General features: G+C 45.7%; 2 non-coding genes across 2 annotated transcripts; one reads left to right on the forward strand and one right to left on the reverse strand.

The window, feature by feature from the left end:
• Positions 1-2,930: 2,930 nt before the first annotated feature.
• TRNAL-AAG (transfer RNA leucine (anticodon AAG)) lies at positions 2,931-3,012 on the reverse strand. The gene has a single exon. It is a non-coding gene; the product is annotated as a tRNA-Leu (tRNA).
• A 695-nt stretch (positions 3,013-3,707) lies between these two features.
• Positions 3,708-3,779, forward strand: TRNAP-AGG (transfer RNA proline (anticodon AGG)). The gene has a single exon. It is a non-coding gene; the product is annotated as a tRNA-Pro (tRNA).
• Positions 3,780-21,552: the final 17,773 nt, after the last annotated feature.

Genomic DNA, 21,552 nt, shown 5'->3' on the forward strand with positions numbered 1-21,552 from the left:
GAATGGCGTGAACCCGGGAGGCGGAGCTTGCAGTGAGCCGAGATGGTGCCACTGCACTCTAGCCTGGGCTACAGAGCGAGACTCTGTCTCAAAAAAATAAATAAAATAAATAAAAAGGGCTTTATATGTTATTACATAACATTGCCTTTTCTTCTCCTTTTCCTTTCTTTCCTTTCCCCCCACCCTTTCTGCTTTTTGTTTGCTTGTTTGTTTGTTTTGTACTGTGAGGTAAGCAATGAATTCTGTGAACTCCAGTGGAGCAATAGAGTGATGAGGGAAAGTGTATCTCCACAGGCAAATTTTGAAATGTTAACTTCAAAAATAATGTTTTGTGAACCCTTAGCAACTTACTTTATTGTGTGAATAACTATTACAGAATAAAATGATTCCATTAGAAGTGAACTATAGCCCTTCCTGGAAGCAGATGGACTAACTTACCCACATCAACACTCATCGTCTCTGTCTTCTGTCTTGTTTCAAGGCCCATCTTTCACTTTTCATATTTAAGGACAGCTCCTTCAGTTTCACATCAGATGAATTTTCCATTTCCTCTCCTTTAGGTAAGGACTTGGTTTCTGAAATCAACATTACCTCCGCACCTTCACCCCCAAGCCCCTAAGAACACACACAGCAGCTATTTCCCCCAGTGTGCCAATCATTCCCATTAGCATACAAACCCCAAACAGCTGCAGTATCACCAATCCTTAACAAAAACGCCTTCTTAACCACTCTTGCTAATGCTCTTTCTTCTGCATAGATAAAAATAAAAGTTCTTAAAAGTTATGCGTTATGTATCTCAACTTCCTGCCCTCATGCTGTCCTCTACCAGTTATGATCAGGCCTTTTTTCTCCACCACTCCACTTGAAATGGCTCTTGTCAAGGTTACCAACGGCTTTGATGTTTCCAGAGCTAAAGGTCACTTTTCAGTCTTCGTCCTACTTCATTTCTCATCTCAGGAGGCTACTTTTCACTCTCTTTTGATGGCTCCTCCTCTCCTGACCTCTCAATATTTGAGTGTTATCTTGCTCTCCCCTTGCCCATTTTTTTGTTTCTCTCTATATACTTATCAAGTCATGAGGCTTAACATAGCATCGTATACTGATGACTCCTATTCATAAGCCTGGACCTAGATTTGTAGATATAGTCACCTGCTTGCCCCAGCATGTGAACGAGTTACAGGCATCTCAGAATTAACTTGTCTCAAATGATACCCTTGATTTCCTGCCACTCCTCTTCCAATTGCTCTCCAACCACCACCCCTATCTCAGGAAACAGATCCATCATTTATCCGGTTTCTCCAACATCACATCCAATCCACTGTTCTATCTTCATCTATTTCCCAACACACTCATTATCACCCTAGTTTAAACTCTCCTTCAACTCTTACAAATCCCATGATAGCCTTCTAATTCATCTTCCTACTTTTTCTCTATTCCCTATTCTAGAGAACGGCCAGAGTTATCCTATTAAAATGTAAGCCAAATAATACTCTCCTCCACTTAAAAGCAGCCGATAACTTCTCACATTTAGAACAGAATCTGTGATCGAGCTCTTGTGTGTTCCGGTGGTGTCTGTCCCTCTGATAGCAACTGCTTACCCCCTCCTCCTCCTCCTCACTCACTTTCTTCTAGCTATACTGGCCCTCCCACTGTTCCTCAAATTCATGGGCCTTGTTTCTTGTTCCGGACTTTTCATTTACTGTTTCCTTTGCCTAGAACATCACTTCCTCAAATATTTGTATCCCTCCCTCTCTCTCACTCCTTCTGGGCTCAAATGTTACCTCTTTAGAGACAACTTCCTTGACCACTCTTTCCAAAATAGCCTCCAATTGCCATTATACCCTACACTAATTTATTGCTGTTAATATTATTACATGCAGTTCTTTCCTTCTTTCTTTCTGTTTCCCCTACAAGGATATAAGCTCCAGGAAGGCAAATCTTTTGTTGTGCTCGATTTTGTATACTCAGCACTTAGCAACGTGTACTATACATAGTTGGCAATTAATAATGAATAGATGAATGGATGGACGAATATTACCACACTCCTGGGCACACCTGCTGATCTCCAGAGGCCACAATTAAATGGCAATTTATTTCCAGTTTCTGTGGAGTCAGATTGGAATCTTCCTAGGGATAATAGCCATGGCTATGGAATTATGTTACAAATGGAAACCTAAATTGAGCTTTCTTGTCTCTGCAGACTATACACTAAGCACCTTACATATATTTACTAATTTTCATAATAGAGGTATGTATTATCTCCATTGTACAAATGAGGAAATAGAGGCACACAAAGGGTAAGCAGCTTGCCCAAGTCACACAGTCAGGAATATGAGAATTGCCACCGCTTGCATTCTAACAGCCCAGCCCACGGTCCCTTCACCATCCTTCCCACATCACTGCTACTGTCCTTATGCCGCATTTGTTTTCTACTCAATGATGTTTTACAGTGTTTCAAGACCGTTTTTCGTAATTGTAGGATTTATTTTTCCAGTTTGGACTGTGAGTTTCCCTTGTGGGTAGGCATTATTTTATTCATCTTTCTGTACTCCTCAAAAACTAGAAAAGTGCAAATTACGCTCGTCTACTTAAAGGCAAAGAGCTCAAAATACGCTCGTCCACTTAAAGGCAAAGCAAAGGCCACACATGAATTTTATGAATGTCCTAGCACTTTCCCTCCTTTGGGAAACCATGGATTCAAAAGCATCTTTATGATCTTCAGAGGATTTTACAGTCTTTATGAAGTACTTCACATTATGAAAGACTCAGAAATAGGGGACATTCCAAAATAGCGCACAGCTACATTCTTTACCAACTGGAGATACGAGATTGGGTGCTAAAGAAAGGTGAAGAGACTGTGTTAACGTGGTAGCGCCAGTACAGTAATCGGAATAGACGGATGGTTTTTCCAAGGAAAAAAAAGACCCACATGGCAGCGGTGGGATTCGAACCCACGCCCCCGAAGAGACTGGAGCCTTAATCCAGCGCCTTAGACCGCTCGGCCACGCTACCAGCCGGCAATTAGGAACATATTCTCTACCCTTTTCTCCCTTACCCTCCCCACCTGCCAACTTCATGATCCTGTATTTGTAGTTTTACCGGATTTTTTCTTTCTTTTCTTTCTGGTTTGTTTAGCTCTCCTTCATCTTTTAAGCCGCACTATTTGAAATTGGTGGAAAGAGTTATAATACATGTTTCGAAAGGTGTCCCGAGAGAGGGAGGGTAATCTTGTCAGGTCTAACGGTTTGGAGCGCCAGCCCCGTGCCAGGCAAGGCGGGTCACCGGGCAGCGTCAGGGTCCTCTTCTGCCTCGGGGTCTCTCCACGGAGGGCGCCCTGCGGCGACAGCTTTCGCCGGTCGCGGGCACGGCGGTCGGTACCTGCTAAGGACGAGATGCCTTCCGGTCACCGGATAACTTGGGACGGTCCCTGATTTGCCTGCTCCCTGTTCTGCAGCATCTTTGGCTCACTCGGAAGTGAAAACATGCAGCTAAATTATTCCCGCTGACGCCTGAACATTTTTCCTAAAAGGGATCTGCAGTCAAAAGGCGCCGCCTTCCGGAATTTAGGTGAGAAAACCTGCAGTGATTAATTTTATCCACTAGGTGTCACCCATGCCCATATTTATAGAAGACGACAGTGACCAACTGTAGACGTGGCTAAAACTTTTCCTTATTGAAGTTTAGTAACCCAAATGAACTTTATAGGTGGCTCGTTGGTCTAGGGGTATGATTCTCGCTTAGGGTGCGAGAGGTCCCGGGTTCAAATCCCGGACGAGCCCTGTATTTTTTTTCTCTCTCAGTCAGCTGGCCCCCATAAAGTCACAGATTTTCTGTCGGTGGACATCCCAATAAAACCACGGACTTATTCATGTTAAACACCATCGCACAAACTAAGCACCGTCTGAAGCTAGTACGTGAGTACTATCTAATGCTCCATTATTTCAAATATATGTATTTCATCTTTAGGCAAAAATGCTCTTTGTCATGGTATTACATTATGAGGATACATACCAGGTGCTACCACATATCATGTAGTATTTCTTTTACATAAGCATTATTTTAAGTCAATCACCTTTTCACTTTTGCAGTTCTTTGTTATTATCCAGGAATTGTTCATTCAGGACAGGCATATTTTAACAGTTTCACATAACCCTCACTTTGTAAGGGCAGGGGCCAGCAGATGGGGCGAAGGTCTTGTCACATAATAAAGCCTGGGCTCTGTCATTCAAGCCTGAGCTCACTGAACCCTTCTGTGTGTGCGTGGGGGTGGGGAATTCGATGGTGTAGCCTTTCGGGAATGAATTTCTCCACAGGGATTTGCAATCGTGTCTGCATATTAGAGTCACCTGTGAAACTTTTTTAACCATCCACTGCTGAGTCAAGCTTTCTCTCTCTCTCTCTCTCTCTCTCTCTCTCTCTCTCTCTCTCTCTCTCTCTCTCTCTCTCTCTCTCTCTCTCTCTCTCGATGGAGTTTTGCTCTTGTTGCCCAGGCTGGAGTGCAGTGGTGTAATATGGGCTCGCTGCAACCTCCACCTCCCAGGTTCAAGAGATTCTCCTGCCTCAGCCTCCCAAGTAGCAGGGATTACAGGCCTGCACCACCACACCTGGCTAATATTTTGTATTTTTAGTAGAGACAAGGTTTCACCATTCTGGCCAGGCTGGTCTCGAACTCCTAACCTCAGGTGATCCACCCGCCTCGGTCTCCCAAAGTGCTTGGATTACCATTGTGAGCCACCATGCCCAGCATAGGAATGGTTATTTTTCAGGAAAAAAGCTCCCAAGATGTAACTGGAATTGCCCTGGGGGCTACATATACTACCAAGTTCCTCTACAGGCCACAGCCAGAGACCATGCAGGACGGGGTTACTCTATAAGAACCCTGTGTCCTACTCTGCGTTCCTCAGAATCACCCCCTTCTAGCTGGTCCTTGATCTTCCCTAGTTACATTTTCTTTTGGGTACAACTATGTGCCAAATTATTTTGCCTCTGCAATCCTCCTTACTTTCCAAGCCACAGAAATGGAATGTGGTATGAGCAAGAAACTCAAAGAGGGAAAAGACAGCCTAGTGGTTCACTCTGCTTATTTGAAAAGGGTATGTGGCTGCGTGTGTTGGGGGGAGGGAGGCTTTCACTGTCTATGCAACGACTAGACCCTCAGAACACCCTCTTCGTCTCTATTCCCCCGCTACCAGTGGGGTATTCAGTGTTTACATCCTACAGTTCAGCCAGATATGTCCTGACTCATCTGATGAACAAGAACTAGAAATCACAGGTATTTTTCACTTAATTCCTAGCTACACTGTTGAGTATTTAACTTCCGATACTTCTTCAGATATTTAGAAGAACTATGAAACAAATAATCTTGGAATTATCCTTTATTCTTCTCTCTTACAACTCATGTTCAATCCCTTAATGAATGATATTGGCTCTGTCATCAGAACATTTCCAGAATTCAAACATTTCTCACCACCTCCTCCACCACCACTGCTCTAGTCGAAGCCATCACCATTTCTCATCTGCCCTATTGCAGCAGCCCTTTAGCAGGTCTCTCTGTTTTGTCCTTGTGCCCTCAAATCTATTTTCCACAAAGTAGTCAGAATGATTCTTTCAAATCCTAGGAGCTTGTTGTTTCTCTGCTTACAACCCTCTGTGCATCTCTGTCATGCTCAGGGTTAGGTTCTAGCCCCAGCTGAGGGCTGAGGGGAGTGGGTGGATGTGGGGCCGGGAGCTGGAAGAACACTCAAGAGACAGCAGGTAAATGAGACATGGCTTTCTTCAGCAGCCCCTTCACAGGGTCAGTGTTACATTTATACACTACACAAACGATAGTGACTGAGAGCCAGGTGGGGAGCTTCTTTATGTTGTGCCTACATGGCTATGATTATATAAGATATGGGACTGTGCGCTTGTGCCCCAATCCCGATGAGTCATCTAGGCTGTTTACCTTGGCCTATGCCTGCTGCTCTATGCCTGCTTGACCGCACACAGCCATGTTCCTCACACTCCACCCGCTAGGACTAGGAATCCTTTTGGTGGGGACCCGTGCACATATGACACACCCTGGACCCATAGGCCACAGCCACAACACAGAGAGGAACAACCTACCACTAATATTCCTGTTATGCTACCTATGATTATGAGAGCCCAATGTAGGCCAGAGCCCAAAGACGCCCACTGTCTCTGCAGGCGGTCATCAGTAAGGTGCTCAGTCACCTTAATCTCCTATGACACTCCTTGTAAAGCTGCCATTGTATTCTGGTGATTGTCAGGGATAAATGTACAACATGGTGTCCCTACAAGGGCACAGGTGCCACCTTGGGCAGCTGCGACTATGTCTAAGGCCGTCCAGTTTTGCAGCGCCACCTTCCTGATCTGATCAACTTCATCAGTTAACCAAAGGAGGGCACCTCAGGCCGGAGCTGTGTGGTCTGCAAAGGCTGCAACCTGCTTTTCTACAGTAATGATGCCTGCTCCAGGGATCGTCATTGCTAAGGGATAGAACCACCGGGGGGCCTGCTGCACTGGCAAAAAGCTGGAACACAGTGGCTCCCAGTTATGCCGCGACTAGTCAATGTGGGAAGCACAGTGGCAGGCACATAGGGCCAACCCCAGGTACAATGTCCAGTCCAATTGGCTGGCAGATATGGCCATCCTGTGTCCCCACAGACCCATAAACTCCCAGGGGGCACAAAGTCCACGTGGGCCTGGCCTTGGTAAGGCCGCTTGTTCCACCACACCCTTGGCGAGGTGGCACATGTTATATTTGCACAAACCTCAGTAGGCAACCATCCATCCCACAGTGACTTTACCCCGTGCTGCTCTATACATTGTGATACCTGCAATGGGGGCACCACGTGTTCTCCCATTAGCCAGCCCCATCCATCATGGACACTAGAAGTCAGCCAAGGGGCAGCTTTGCCATAGGTTTTGTGATGTCCTCTATCCAAAGCCCGCCCTGTGGCATCCCACCCATTGTCCGTGGGACCCCAAGCTTCTAGCCATGTCCAGTTCTTCACAGAAGCAGGACACACGTTCCAGGGCAAACTGTCCGCAGCTGCTGCTGGAAGGGTGGAGCAGATCCAACCGCTGGAGACACTGATCACATCAGCGGAGGTGTGGGCCCAGTCCATAGTGCTATGGGAGCGTGTCAGCCTATAGCCAGAACAACAAAGCAGGCACAGGTATTAACGGGTAAATCACGTCCCTCAGGCAAAATACAGGCTAACTTTTCTTTTTTGTTGTTTTTTTGAGACAGAGTTTCACTCTGTTGCTGAGGCCGGAGTGCAGTGGCACAAGCTTGGCTCACTGCAACCTCTGACTCCTGGGTTCAAGCAATTCTCCTGTCTCAGCTTCCCAAGTAGCTGGGATTACAGACATGCGCCACCACCCCTGGCTAGTTTTTTGTATTTTTAGTAGAGACGGAGTTTCACCATGTTGGTCAAGCTGGTCTCGAACTCCTAACCTCAGGTGATCCACACATCTCAGCCTCCCAAAGTGCTGGGATTCCAGGGATGAGCTACCGCGCCCGGCCAATACAGGCTAACTTTTCTTCTCTGGGTAGCAATGCAGCTGCCAAGGGCTTCTGCCCTGGGTGATGACACCACACCTTCTCAGCTCCCCATGGTTCTTTTGGGGCTTGTACCCAAGCCAAAGTCACAGGGAGCTCAAAATAGGCCACATAGACAGTACATATATAGGAGGGTCCCTTCCCTGGCCGGTTCCCCTATGAATGGTCAATCGTGGAGGTCACACATTAAATACCCAAGGAGTCACATGTAAGTCATACTGCAGATGCTCCCCCCAGGGGGCCACAATAGCTAACCATCTGCAATGGGGTGCTTAGAGGGTCCATGGCCAATACCAGCTTTTCTGTTCCCCTGCCTTCAGGGGCGTTGGGGCAGGCAACAATAGATTATTACCATTGTTGTGTATACCATGGTGTGTATCTGTAGCTGGATGGGGATGGTGGCCCAGGGTAACAGGGTCTCCACCAGGGCTGGGCCACCTTTTCGTGGTCGCTCGTTCGAAATTTTAACACAAAATTTTAAGTGATGGTAGGGCAGATGCCCTTAACCAGATGGCAAATGTGTTGCACTGGCCCCTGATCAATTCCTTGCAAGTAATCAGTCCAACCTGGGTGTGGATGTCTGTGCTGCCCTAGTCTGGGGGGTTGTTACCCGTGAATGCACCCACGCTGCTATTGGGCAAGTCGTTCCGCACAGCGACCGCAGCCTATTCTGTCAAGCTCTCACAGGCCTGAAGAGCAGCATATACAGCAGCTACATGCTTCTCTATCAGTGAATACCGGAGCTCAGCTCCCTTCCACAGCTGGGACCAAAAACCTATTGGTGTAAAGTGCTCCATGCGCTGCCATAGGTCCCAGCTGAAACCATCTGTAGTCACATGTACATCAGGTTCAGATGGGCGCCCCTGATCAATTCCTTCTAAGTAGCTGGTCCAACCTGGAACTCCAGCCCTGCAAAGATGGGGGAGCAACATGCAACTGTAACCCATTCTTCAGGAATCCGTTATATTGCTCAATCATGCCAGTGGCTTGTGGGTTATAAGAAACATGAAATCCCTATTGTATGTCCATCTGCTGTGCCCACTGTTGTCCCTGCTGTCCAGTGAAATGTGTTCTATCACTTTCAACAGCCAGGAGACAGCCGTATAAGGCACATAAGTGTTGCAGGGCTCCAATGGTGTGTTGCTGGTCAGCCGCCCTGCAAGGGTAGGCAAAAACCAAGCCAGTGGCTGTATCTACAGGCATATGTGTAGCCCTGTGATTTTGGCAGTGGCCCACTGGAATCTGTTTCCCATCTGGTTAAGGGCATCTGGCCTAGTTGCTGTGTTACACTGGGCAGTGCCTCCGTTTGGGGTATGCCGGAGCACACGCTGGGCACTTCCAGCAGGACTCCAAAATGTCCTGCAACGGCAAAGTCAGACTCCAGTGCCTACTGACCTGTTGCATTCGTTTACTCCCTGCATGTCCCAGTTTCCTATGTAGCCACAAGGCTACATCTTGTGTAGGTGCTGACTCTCACCATCAGACCCTGGCCAAGGCATCTGCCTCATCATTACCGGAGGTGGCCAAAGACACATGACCTGACTGACACACGATAGATAGTTACATCTTTCTGATGACCTATTTCCCAGAGGTCGTTCCACGTGGTTTGGCCCCAAATGGGCCGATGGCCTACAAGCCAATTCTGTAACTTCCAGGTAGTCAGCCACAAAGTTAAACCTCGACAGACTGCTCAGCTATTGGTGCAAAGTACTGTAGGCGACTCCTTCTTAGTAATCACCGTCCACACCACTCTAAGTTCAGCCCTTTGGCTGCTTTGTCCGCACCCGTTATCAAACCATATGGTATCGATGCTAGGCTGGACTGCTACAGCAGTCCAGGCAGCAGTAGCACCCCGGCTGGACCTATTTGTATACTGTGCCCCATCAGAAATGGGAGGGCGCCCTTCTTTAAATGGTGATGGCTCAAGGTCTGGGGTGCCTCAGGTCCCATGGCCTTATCTTGCGTTAGGACTACAGGCCCTAAAACCTCTTGTAACTCTGCTGCTAATAGACTTGTACTTAGCATACTCTGCTGTTCTAAGGCACCCCGCTTTGCTAATGTGGATGTCTGTGCTGCCCCAGTCTGGGGGGTTGTTACCCATGAATGCACCCACCCTGCTATTGGGTAAGTCATCCGCACAGTGACTGCAACCCTTGCTGTCAAGCTCTCACAGGCCTGAACAGCAGCATATACAGCAGCTAAATGCTTCTCTATCAGTGAATACCGGAGCTCAGCTCCCTTCCACAGCTGGGACCAAAAACCTATTGGCATTCTAAAGAGCTCCATGCACTGCCGTAGGCCCAGCCGAAACCATCTGTGGCTACATGTACATCAAGTTCAAATGGACACCCGTGATCAATTCCTTGTAAGTCCGGTGCTTGCTGAATGGCCTGCTTGGCAGCCGGAAAGCTTGTTTCAGTCTCATCATCCCAATCCCAGGTAGCCTCCTTTTTTGTTAACTGGTACAACAGTTTTATCATTTGAGTCAAATGGGGCACGAATACCTGCCAATACCCCAAGAGGCCCACGACAGTCTGCAGTCGCCTCACCGTGGGGGGTCGGACGCATGCCTGGATTTTATCAATGACAGCCTCTGATATGGCGTTTGTCTTATCTGATCAAACAACTCCCAAGAATTTGGCAGACAATCCGGACCCTTGGACCTTGGATTTGTTGACATACCAGCCGCATGCTGCCAACTCTTGCCGCAAGAGGGACACTGCTCCTTCTTAATCTGCAAGAGAATCAGAGGTTAACATGGTATCATCAGTGTAATGAAACAGACAGACCCCTTTTGGACATTTCCAGGCATCTAAGTCCATGGCAACAAGACCATGACAAATGGTGGGGCTAGGCACACAGCCCTGTGGCAGCACAGTGAAAGTCCATTGTCACCCTTCCCATGTGAAGACCAACTATTTCTGGCTCTCTGGAGCAATGTCGATGGAGAAGAATCCATTAGCTAAGTCCACTACAAAGTGGTACTGTCCCAGTTCCATTGTCAGGTAGTCCCTCAAATCCATGGAATAGCTGCATGCAGAGGGGGTGTCACCTTATTCACTCCTGGTAATCCACTCTCATCCTCCAAGTCCCATCAGGCTTTCCAACTGGACATACCAGGGAACTGTAGGGGGTATGGATGTCACACACTATTTGCACCTCCTCTAACTTCTTAATCGTCTCAGTTATCTTTGTATGCCCCTCTGACAAATGGTATTGACGAATGGAGATAACCTGTTGGGGTTGTGGCAGAACTTGGGGCTGGTGACGTGTATAAGCCTACACAGTACCGGCCTTGGTACACGAACCTGGAGTCTGAATTCTCTGGCCATGGTGTGTAAGTCCAGACCATGCAAAATGTCCACCCCCAGAATATATTCAGGTATAGGAGAAACATATATAGTGTACAGGCTGGAAGCCAAGATGCAGAGACACCGGTTTCACTTTCACTGACTGGCCCCCATAACCATCAATGAATGCAGCTTTTCCCGGAAACTTACCTGTGTTCCCATAAACAAGACTGCAGTCTGCACCAGTATCTACCAGTGCTAGGATCTGCTGTACGTTGGTGGGGGATTAGTGGATTGCCAGTTCCACATGAGGCCGCCAGTCGTCCAGCCCCCCCACCAAGCCAAGCACTTCAGCCAGTTCCTAATCAAACAGGAAGGGCCCGGTCTCTTCACCCATCTGCAAATAGTCCTTGAGCTGCCGTGTCCGGACGGGGCTGGGTTGAGCAACAGTATTTTGCCCCCCTCGGCTATTATCCGTAATTGCTGCTGGGGGGACAATTGCCTCCACAGAGCCAACAGCATTCCATTGGGTTTCCTGTCAGTTGCTTCCCAGCAAGCCCAGCTGCAAGTAAATCCAGCCACATCTGCGTACGGGTCACCCGCTAGGGTCCCTTTTTATTTCGCGGGGTGGTTACCTGTGCAGGGGGCATCTTCCCCTTCTTTATAGCGTGGATTCCCCAGTCCCGCTGTTGGCCTTCTGCCTCCTCGAGGGCTGCCATAGCAGTAGTCACTTCCTCTATGTGGCACCCCACATATGGAGTAAGAACAGCAGCTAGACAGCCAAAAGCACTCAGAGGCTGCCAGCCCAGCACAAGATCCCTCATCTGGGAGATAAAATGTTCATCATCTAGCCTCTAGGTATTCAGATCAAACATAGCCTGCCGCATACCCATCTCCAGGGATACTTGTACCAAATCAGCATATGATGGCCATTTACTCACAATTTCCGGAATCTCTCCGGCATCATTCCTAGCAGTCCATATGGCGGCCATCAGCCACTCGATTAACATGTGTTCACCTTGCCCTTGTGCCAACTGTCGGCACAGCTGCAGCCACTGATGAAGCGAGGGGTGATTATGCTAGAAGCCAGCTTCTCCATCTCGGAGGCAGAGCGAGAAATGCTGTCAGCCCCCTCATCCCCAAAATGGGGTAGACAGGCAAGGAGGGGCTCCGCTGGGTGCTCCCTGCATTGCTTACCTAACTCCTGCAACTCAGTGGGAGTATAAGCACTATAAGAGGTGTATTCCACCACTGTGGGGGAGCCTCTGGGCTCTCCCCTTGGGTCCCATCCGGGCTCATGTTCTACCTTCTGATGGATCACAGGACAAGCCCGCAGCAGAGGAGCCTCCTCAGGATCAGACCAAGCGGGAGTGTCCCGTCTGGAGGACGGGCTCAAGGTCATGCCAACAGCTGTTTCCCGCTCCTGCTCCAGGCTGTTTATCTGAGCCTCTAAGTGCCCTGCTTGCACCTGGAGGTCCTTTACCCCCAGGTTTTGCTCCAAGCTGTGCATTTGGGCCCCCAGGAACCCAACTTAGGCCTGAAGGTGCTTTAGCTGTGCCGTGTCCCGCAGAGACTGAGCCTATACTTCATGTAGTACAGTCAGCAATGCCCATCCAACTCTGCTGGCGAAGGTGCATTCCTTCTTGGTGCTGTGAGCTTCCAATTGCTTCAGTGCCTTCTTCACACTCGCGGGAGACCCGTTCACTGCCTCCCATGTTTCCACTGGGGCCCTTCCAAGCAGCGCCTCTGCCACCGGGTACCACAACTCATGCTGCGGCCACATAGTCTGGTTCTCTCACTATGGAGTGTTCCTTACTCCACTCACCTTCCCCATTCTGCCTGGTGAACCTATGCATCCTTCCTTTCCTTAGACAAGCCTTCCCAGAAAACCCAGAATAAGTGAAGTAGTCTGTTTTGCTTGCATAGAACCCTGCAATTTCCCTTGTGGTCCTTATCATTAACATAATACATTTATTATATTTCTTAGCTTTAAAAAATTGTCTGACTGTTTCATGAGGGCAGAGACAACATCTGTCTGCTTTCCTGTAGAAATCTCTGTTCTAAACACAGTGCCTGGAATACAATAAATGTTCAACAACTATTTGCTCAATAAATATTGAGTAAATGAAATAATATATTTTCATAGCCAAAAAGAGCTATATTTTGCTCTTCATAATATCAGAGAGCTTTTCTTTATAAAGCTCATTCATCTTTTTGATGGTTACTTTAGTAGAACCAACAACAACAATAAAAAATACAAACCTTGAGTTGGGCCGGGCCTGGTGGCTCATGCCTGTAATCCCAGCACTTTTGGGAGGCCGAGGCAGGAGGATCACTTGAGGTCAGGAGTTTGAGACTAGCCTGGCCAACATGGTGAAACCTTGTCTCTACTGAAAATACAAAAATTAGCCAGGCATGCTGGTGCACGCTTGAAATCCCAGCTACTTGGGAGGCTGAGGTGGGAGGATCGCTTGATCTGAGGAGGCAGAGGTTGCAGCGAGCTGAGATCGCACCACTGTACTCCAGCCTGGGCAATAAAGCAAGACACCATCTCAAAACAACAAACAACAAGAACAACAACAAACAAACAAAAACCTTGAGTTGGAAGAAAGCCCAAAGAGTTGAGGGAACTAAAAAGAAGAGTACATGGCAGGAATATGAAGATGGAGAGAGAGTGGTTTGAGGAGAGGCCATCTATGCAAGGCCTGGTAGGCAGAGGTGAGGACTGTGGTCATTATCTTAAGACTAATGGAAAGCCATTGACACATTTTAGATGGAGAAAGTGGATACCACATAACTGGATTTGTGTTTATAAAAGATTACTATGGTGCAGTAGGGTTGACAAGGTGTGAAATGAAGGATTTGTATGGCACCCTCATAAGCCCCTGGGCACTATTCCAAACCCCCTGCTACTACCTCACCTGTCCCCTTGTCCAGGTGAAGTAGACAGACTGGGGCCTGTACGTGTCCAGAACAAGCTGCTGGAAACGTGGCTGAGTCCCTGGGAGCCACATTTCAGCTTTCCAATACATAAGCATAGGGCCCTGCTTCAGAGAACGGTGTAGTCTCAGGTGCTTTTTCACCTCTAAAACTGAGTTGTTTTCACCTCCTCCATCTCACCAATTCTGCCAACTCCCGGCCACTTTCAAAGGAGGCCAGTGAGACCCATGGAATGAAGCTCAGGGTCACAGAGCTAGTTAGTGGCAGGGCCCGTGTCAAGCCAGGAATCCAGCTTTTACAACTCTAGGCTCACTGCTTATTCTGCTCTAGTTAGGTGGTTATGAAAAGGGAGTTTCTGGGGTTTTTTTGTTTTTTTCCGAGACGGAGTCTCACTCTGTCACCCAGGCTGGAGTGCAGTAGCACAATCTTGGCTCACTACAACCTCCACCTCCCGGGTTCAAGTGATTCTCCTGCCTCAGCCTCCTGAGTAGCTGGGACTACAGGTGCACGGCACCACACCCGCTAATTTTTTATATTTTTAGTAGAGGCGGGGTTTCACCGTGGGAGTTTCTGTTTTTACCACATCTGGGTTCTTTAGGGCCTTCGTGATTATTTGGGGTCAGGGGACAATTATGTTATTTCAAACCTGGGAGTGCTATGAAAGATATGAATGTCCGGGAGGTGCCATACGGGAACGCTGGCTAATGGTCCTTCCTCAAGGAGAATTCAAAGGGAACTGTTGAGGGCTTAGCCTGGGGACACACAGGAGAAGCCAGATAAGCTATGATCAAAGCATTCTCAGAAGTGGAAAACTGAAGGCAGGGTTCTACCCAGAAGCTGTTAGAAAGACAGGCTTAGGCAACTTTCCCTTAGCCTGGTCTTCCTTGGGCTACTGCCTGGTGGCAATCATTTCAGAGACACAAGGAAAGTTATAAAGCAAAAAATGACTTGTTTTTCTGCAAGGGAGAACAGGACCTCCCATGTGCACAGTACAGGGCTATCACTGCAGGGCTGAGATTGATGGCTTCGTCAGAACATGTCCTGCCCATGATCAGGAGCAGCTTGTTCTGGACACGTACAGGCCCCAGTCTGTTTACTTCACCTGGACAAGGGGACAGGTGAGGTAGTAGGACGGGGTTTGGAATAGTGCCCAGGGGCTTATGAGGGTACCGCACAAATCCTTCATTTCACACCTTGTCAAGAAAACAGCTCTGCAATTGCCAAAAGTAGACAATGAACCCTCCAGAGTAGGGGTGTCTCGTGCCTTTTTTCCCCAGTAGTAAGTGTTCCGGACTCAGGAAGGTGTCCCTTCGACCAAATGCCAATTCCTAGGCAAGTTCACAGAACTGCTCCACTACACTCCTGAGTCAGAGCTCCCCCTTCAGGGTCTGGTACTCAGGTTCCAGCTGCCAAGTTGCTACTGCTCCCCTGCACTCCAGGCTGGGAGGCAGAGACCACCTCATATTCCCTCAGGGTAGGGGAAAATAAAACTTGTAGCCAGAGCATTGTCATCTTAGGAGAACGGTCATTGAGTTCATTTTAATTTAGCTCAGAACTTTAGTTTGTAAAAGCAGAGTGAGATCTTATAAATAGTCAAATGCTTCCTTTATTCTTTTTTATTACCCCCATTTTAGAGCTGAAGCAATGCAGACCCTGAGCAGTGACATGACTTTCCCATGATCACACCGCTACTCACTGGCAGAAGAGGGGAAACATCTGACATCTTTCACCCATTCATCCACTCCACAAACATTTTTTGATCTCTTCAGAAACACCAGGCAGTGTGCTAGAGAGAACAAGCACATTCCTCTTGCTCTCCAGAGGCCCGCACCATGTAAGGAGAAGGCCAGATAAAACTCCTGTAGCACCACATAGGAAGTTATGTGCTGGAACCACACAGAAAAGCTTCTTGTAGATACTCAAGGAAGAGAGGTGGGTGGTTAGCTTAAGAAAGGGTTCCTAGAGGGATTGATAAAGTCCCACAGCCTTTGCATTGCTCTTAGAAATATTTCTCGATATGTGAACTTACATTGGGTGACTAAGAGTGTGTGTGAACCAGCCTAGATTTCCTCATGAGCAAGGCCTACTTCCATTGCTAGAAACTCAGCATATCATCTGACTCTTTTCATCACCAGAGTAGGAGATGAAAACGGTTCGGGGGGGCTCCCTAGTGAAAATAAACAGAAAAGGAAAGAAATCGGGTCCCAATTCAGAGGCACTTTTAACCTTTTAGTCTTAAGAGAGGTGCTCAAAGTAGCTTCTGGGTAATAGAGAAGTAGGAAAAGGCCAGAAAAATCGTGGAGTTAGGGGAGCACCTTTTGCTTTAAATGATCTTCCTGCATCCAAGGTCTTCCCAGCTCCTTCACTGCCAGCCACACTCCTGGGCCATGCTGCCATTTTGTAGATTTCAAAAGTATTCAAAGAGTAGGTTTTAAATGTTCTCACTATTAAAAAAGGATCTGTACTATTAAAAAAAAGTAATGGATATGTTAATATGCTTGATATTATCATCCCACAATGTACTATATATATCAAAACTTCACATTGAACCTCATAAATATATACAATTATTATTCGTCAATTAAAAATAAAAATCTAAATTAAAAAAAAAAGTCTGAGTATATAACCTGGTAGGTTTCCACTCCATAATATAGTTGAATTAGTCCTTAATATTTTCCTAAAGTGTTTTATGTTTTCAGAAAAGTATATATGAATAATTCTGTTTCTGAATGATGGTGTGAATGGAATCTGAAGTGTTCACCTTGAACTGTTAAGCCAAGAAGAAATCACCGTCTAACTTCTTTAAGTCACTGGATTACTGATGATGGTTTTGTTTTCTTGTTTTGTTTTTGTTTTTGTTTTTTTTTGAGATGGAGCCTCACTCTGTTGCCCAGGCTGGAGTGCAGTGGCACCATCCCGGCTCACTGCAACCTCTGCCTCCTGGGTTCAAGTTATTCTCCTGCCTTGGCCTCTGGAGTACCTGGGATTACAGGCACACGCCACCATGCCTGGCTACTTTTTGTATTTTTAGTAGAGACAGAGTTTCACCCTGTTGACCAGGCCGGTCTCCAACTCCTGACCTCAAGTGATCCACCTGCCTCAGCCTCCCAAAATGCTGGGATTACAGGCATGAGCCACTGCGCCTGGCCTGATGATGTCTTTGTTACAGCAGCTGATCCTTACCCTGTGCACTCTTCCCAAAAGCTTCCAGCTGTGCATCCTTTCCTTCTTACTGGCCCCACATGAATGGGATTACCTTGATTGATTCAGGGCCCAGCAGATTCACACCCAGATCCCCAGCAGGTTCCCTTGAAGCTCATGGTTATATGGGGAACTGGCAGATTCTCAAACAATATTAGCGCTTGGTCAGAAAGGCAGAAAGGGAAAACCTATCATGGCTAGGACTACTCTGATCATCCTATTTAAATGTGCACAACACCAGCTGGGTGCAGTGGCTCACGCCTGAAATCCCAGCACTTTGGGAGGCCAAGATGGGTGACTTGCTTGAATCCAAGAGTTCCAGACCAGCCTGGGCAACATAGCTAAACCCCATCTCTACAAAAATACAAAAATTAGCCAGGCACAGGTGTGCACACCTGTGATTCCGGCTACTCAGGAGGCTGAGGCATGAGAATCGCTTGAGCCTGGGAGGCTGAGGTTGCAGTGAGCCGAGATTGTGCTACTACACTCCAGCCTGGGCAACAGAGTGAGACTCTGTCTCAAAAAAAAAAAAAAAAAAAAAAAGTGCACAGCACTTATTATCCACTAAAACACTAAAGTATTGATCATGTTTATTTTTCATTGTCTATCTCCTTCCACCAGATGTAAATTCCATGAGAGCAGGAATTTAATTTTTAGAAAATACTTATTTGTGAGTATGCACAAAAGTAGAAAGAATAGAATAATAGATCCTATTACACTTTTCCTTCTAAAAGCAACAATTATGAAAAATTTGCCACATTGATTTTTTTCTCTCTTCCTGTTTTCCTCCTTCTTTTTTCTTCCTTCCTTTCTTTTTTCTTTATTTCTTGGAAGAAAATACTTGATATCATGTTATTTCACTCTTAGAACTTTTGAATATTATCTCCAAAAAATAAAGACATTTTCTACATAATTATAATTATTATATCTTATAAAAGTAAGATTATGTTCTTAACATAATCTGATGCCCAGTCCATATTCACATTCAAATAAGATTCAAAATCTGAATATTCTTTTAATCTGTAACAGTTTATCCCTCTTTGTTTTTGTGTGATAGACTTTGTGAAGAAACTGGTAGAATGTCACATAATCTGGACCTGTCTTATTGCTTTCTTGTAGTATTATATAACTTGTGCCTCTTTTCCCTAAATTTCCTATAATCTGGAAGTTAAATCTAAGGCTTAATAAACTAATCTGCTCAGTTCTTTGGCAATATTACTGGGTAAACAGTGCTGCGCACTTGCTATAGTACCATATTAGATGGCACATCATAACTCATCTTCTACTTCTGTTTGGGTGGCGGCAACCAGATCTTCCGTTGCAAAGTTCCCCATAGCCTCTCTTTGTGTGTGTGTGTGTTTTGTTTGTTTGTTTTTTGTTTTGTTTTTGAGATGGAGTCTCGCTCTGTCCCCCAGGTTGGAGTGCAGTGGTGCGATCTCGGCTCACTGCAAGCTCCGCCTGCCGGGTTCACACCATTCTCCTGCCTCAGCCTCCCAAGTAGCTGGGACTACAGGCGCCCACCACCGTGCCCTGCTAACTTTTTGTATTTTTAATAGAGGCGGGCTTTCACCGTGTTAGCCAGGATGGTCTCAATCTCCTGACCTCATGATTCGCCTGCTTCAGCCTCCCAAAGTGCTGGGATTACAGGCGTGAGCCACTGTGCCCAGCCTTGTATAGGCTCTCTTTTAATAATTTTACCACTCAGCAAATGCTTTTTGCCTGGCTTAATAATTTCATTAATGATTATAAAAAGGCGATTTTCTCATTTTATTATTCTTTACATATTTATTCGTTGTCATTGTTCTCTAAAGAAGAGCTTTTCCATAGCACATGGAAGTGATTTGGTTGCCCAGGAATGTAGTTCCTGAAGGAATGGCAGAATAAATGTGCAGTTCTTCTATTTTCATTACCCATTTTCATATTGAGGTACTGATTAGAGCCAGTAGTGGGGACAGGGACATTTGTCTTTTCACTGGTGTGTCCCAAGGGCCTCGAAGAGTGCCTGGCACAGGTAGTGTTTAATAAATATATGTTGAATTAAATAATACGTGAATGATAAAAGACCCTTACAATAGGTGACAAAAATCCTTTATATAGTAGGTGTTTGAAAAAAGTCACGTCTTACTACAACAAAGGGTCAAGATTCTGGATCTGAACTCTGTATTCTAGGTATTTTTACCAGAGAAGTGAATGAGAATGTTTGTCCCTTAGTTAATGCCGTTGGCCACTACAGGTGCCACAGAAAAAAGAAGGAATAAGAACAATACGCTGTCCAGATTCCCTTGGAAATCTGGGGAGGAAAAGGGCACTTTATAATGGCATGAGTTGAAATTCTCCCCAGTGAGAATTAATTCTAAGCCAAAAGACTCAGAATTAGATTTAATTTTTTTTTTCTTTCTTTCTTTCTCTTTCTTTCTTTCTTTCTTTCTTTCTTTCTTTCTTTCTTTCTTTCTTTCTTTCTTTCTTTTTTTTTTTTGGTGGGGGATAGAATCTCACTCTGTCACCCAGGCTGGAGTGCAGTGGCACAATCTTGGCTCACTGCAGCCTCCACCTCCTGGGTTCAGGTGATCCTCCCACCTCAGCCTCCCAAGTAGCTGGGACTACGGGCGTGCACACCACCACACCCCACTAATTTTTGTGTTTTTATAGAGATGGGGTTTCACCATGTTGCCCAGGCTGGTCTCAAACTCCTGGCCTCAATCAATCTGCCTGCCTCAGCCTCCCAAAGTGCTGGGATTACAGGCATTAGCTAGTGTGCCCATTCTCAATTAGTTTTAATTTGATATAGAAGCAATACTGTGATATTTTGTTAGAGTCTACACCCAGGAGTGGGATTAAAATGTCTCAGGTCAAAAACCCTTAATTTTACCAAGCATTTTCAGATTACTTTCTAGTATTGCCACGCCAATTTTTATGCCCAGCAATGTTTTTACCAGCACTTGATATTATCTGTTTTTCTAATTCTTGATAACCATTTGTGATAATCTGATGGTTATAAACTATTTCTTTTGTTATTTTAGCTTTCATTTCTTTGCTTACTAATGAAGTGGAGCATTGCTTCTTACCCATTTTGACTTCATCTTCTGAAATTGGCTTTTCTCTGACAATTTTTTCTCCCCAGGGGTTTCCTGTCTTTTTAGGGCTGACAGGAAGGAGTTCCTTATATGTAGATGCTAATCCTTATGGGGTCTTAGGCATTACAAATATTTTCTTCTAGGCTGCCACACTAGTTAACATTTGGACTCAGTCTCAACTCCTTTTGCAGTGTAATACTCTAGGGATAGGTTTAGTTGGCTTCTTTGGGGAAAATCTTTGTAACAGGGATTTCTTCTCTGCCTGTACACTTAGTGAAGTATCTGTACTTCAGCTACTTGGAAGCTCTGGCAGGAAATAATGAACGCATTACAGTACATAGATATACTTCTCTGTATACATTGGAAATGTTTCTGCAAGATGTACAAAATCAAATTTTGTTAATTGAAAATTGTGTCAAAAATTAAGCATGCACTTATATCTTTGTGACATTGGGTAACACGTATCCAAAACAGGATAGTTCGAATTCTGAAAGGACACCCAGAATGGACATTTTTGGAAAGTAAATATATTCTCCTGGTTGCTCATTGTCACAATTTAAAGTTTGGCTTTCGTTTTTGTATAGAGAGAGAAGCATTTTTGAAGGCTTCTCCAGTATTCTGTTTTTCCTAGATAATTTTTTACTCAGCAATCATTTTCTTCCTGCCAATTAGAAAGACACAGATATGCACAGAGGAGATTTTGTACCTGTCTCTCCAAAAGAGAAATGACTTCAGGGCATGAAGTAGTAAAACTAAGTCCATTTGCCCATTCCTATATCAACTCACTGGGAGATGATAGCAACAAAAAGAATTCTCTGGTCTCAACACTTTGAACCACTATCTTTTTACTAAACCCTTATCCACTAATCTCCCATGTAGGTTTCCCATGTATACCATGGTTCAGTTGTTCCCAAGTTTTGCTATATATTAGAATCACTTGGGGATCCTTTAAGAGTCCCCAACCCAGATCACACACAATATCAATTAAAGCAGAATGTATCAAGGTGGAAGCCAATATTTTTTTAAATCTCCCGTTGATTCTACCGTTCAGCAGTTTGGAAACTCTCTCCATACTCCTCAGGAGCCCAGGTATTTATCAAGATTAATGTTATTACTAGGGAATTGTTTTTGTCCTGTACTAGACACCACATGGAAATGAATTTTGCTAAAACTGAAATTCAAGTGTTTGGCACTGGCAGGATGGGACTCTTGCTTTCCTTCTCACTTCCCATCTCCACCTTAACCTTTCTGCAACTCATTTATTTGTCAATGAAATGAAAAATTTCATATATTTGTCATAAGGACTGATTGAAAATTTAGAAAGGAGACAGTACTGTGGCTGGTACACACTGGCCATCACTAAATGTTCTGAAAAGTCCTCACTTGTTTAATGAGGACACATTCGGGACCTGCCTTACCTGACTCTCTTGCTGAAGGTAACTTCTCTTCCTCCCCAGCGGTGCCCAAGCACACCCTCTGC

Source organism: Chlorocebus sabaeus, chromosome 29, assembly GCF_047675955.1.
Source record: "Chlorocebus sabaeus isolate Y175 chromosome 29, mChlSab1.0.hap1, whole genome shotgun sequence".
Classification (NCBI taxonomy): Eukaryota; Metazoa; Chordata; class Mammalia; order Primates; family Cercopithecidae; genus Chlorocebus; species Chlorocebus sabaeus.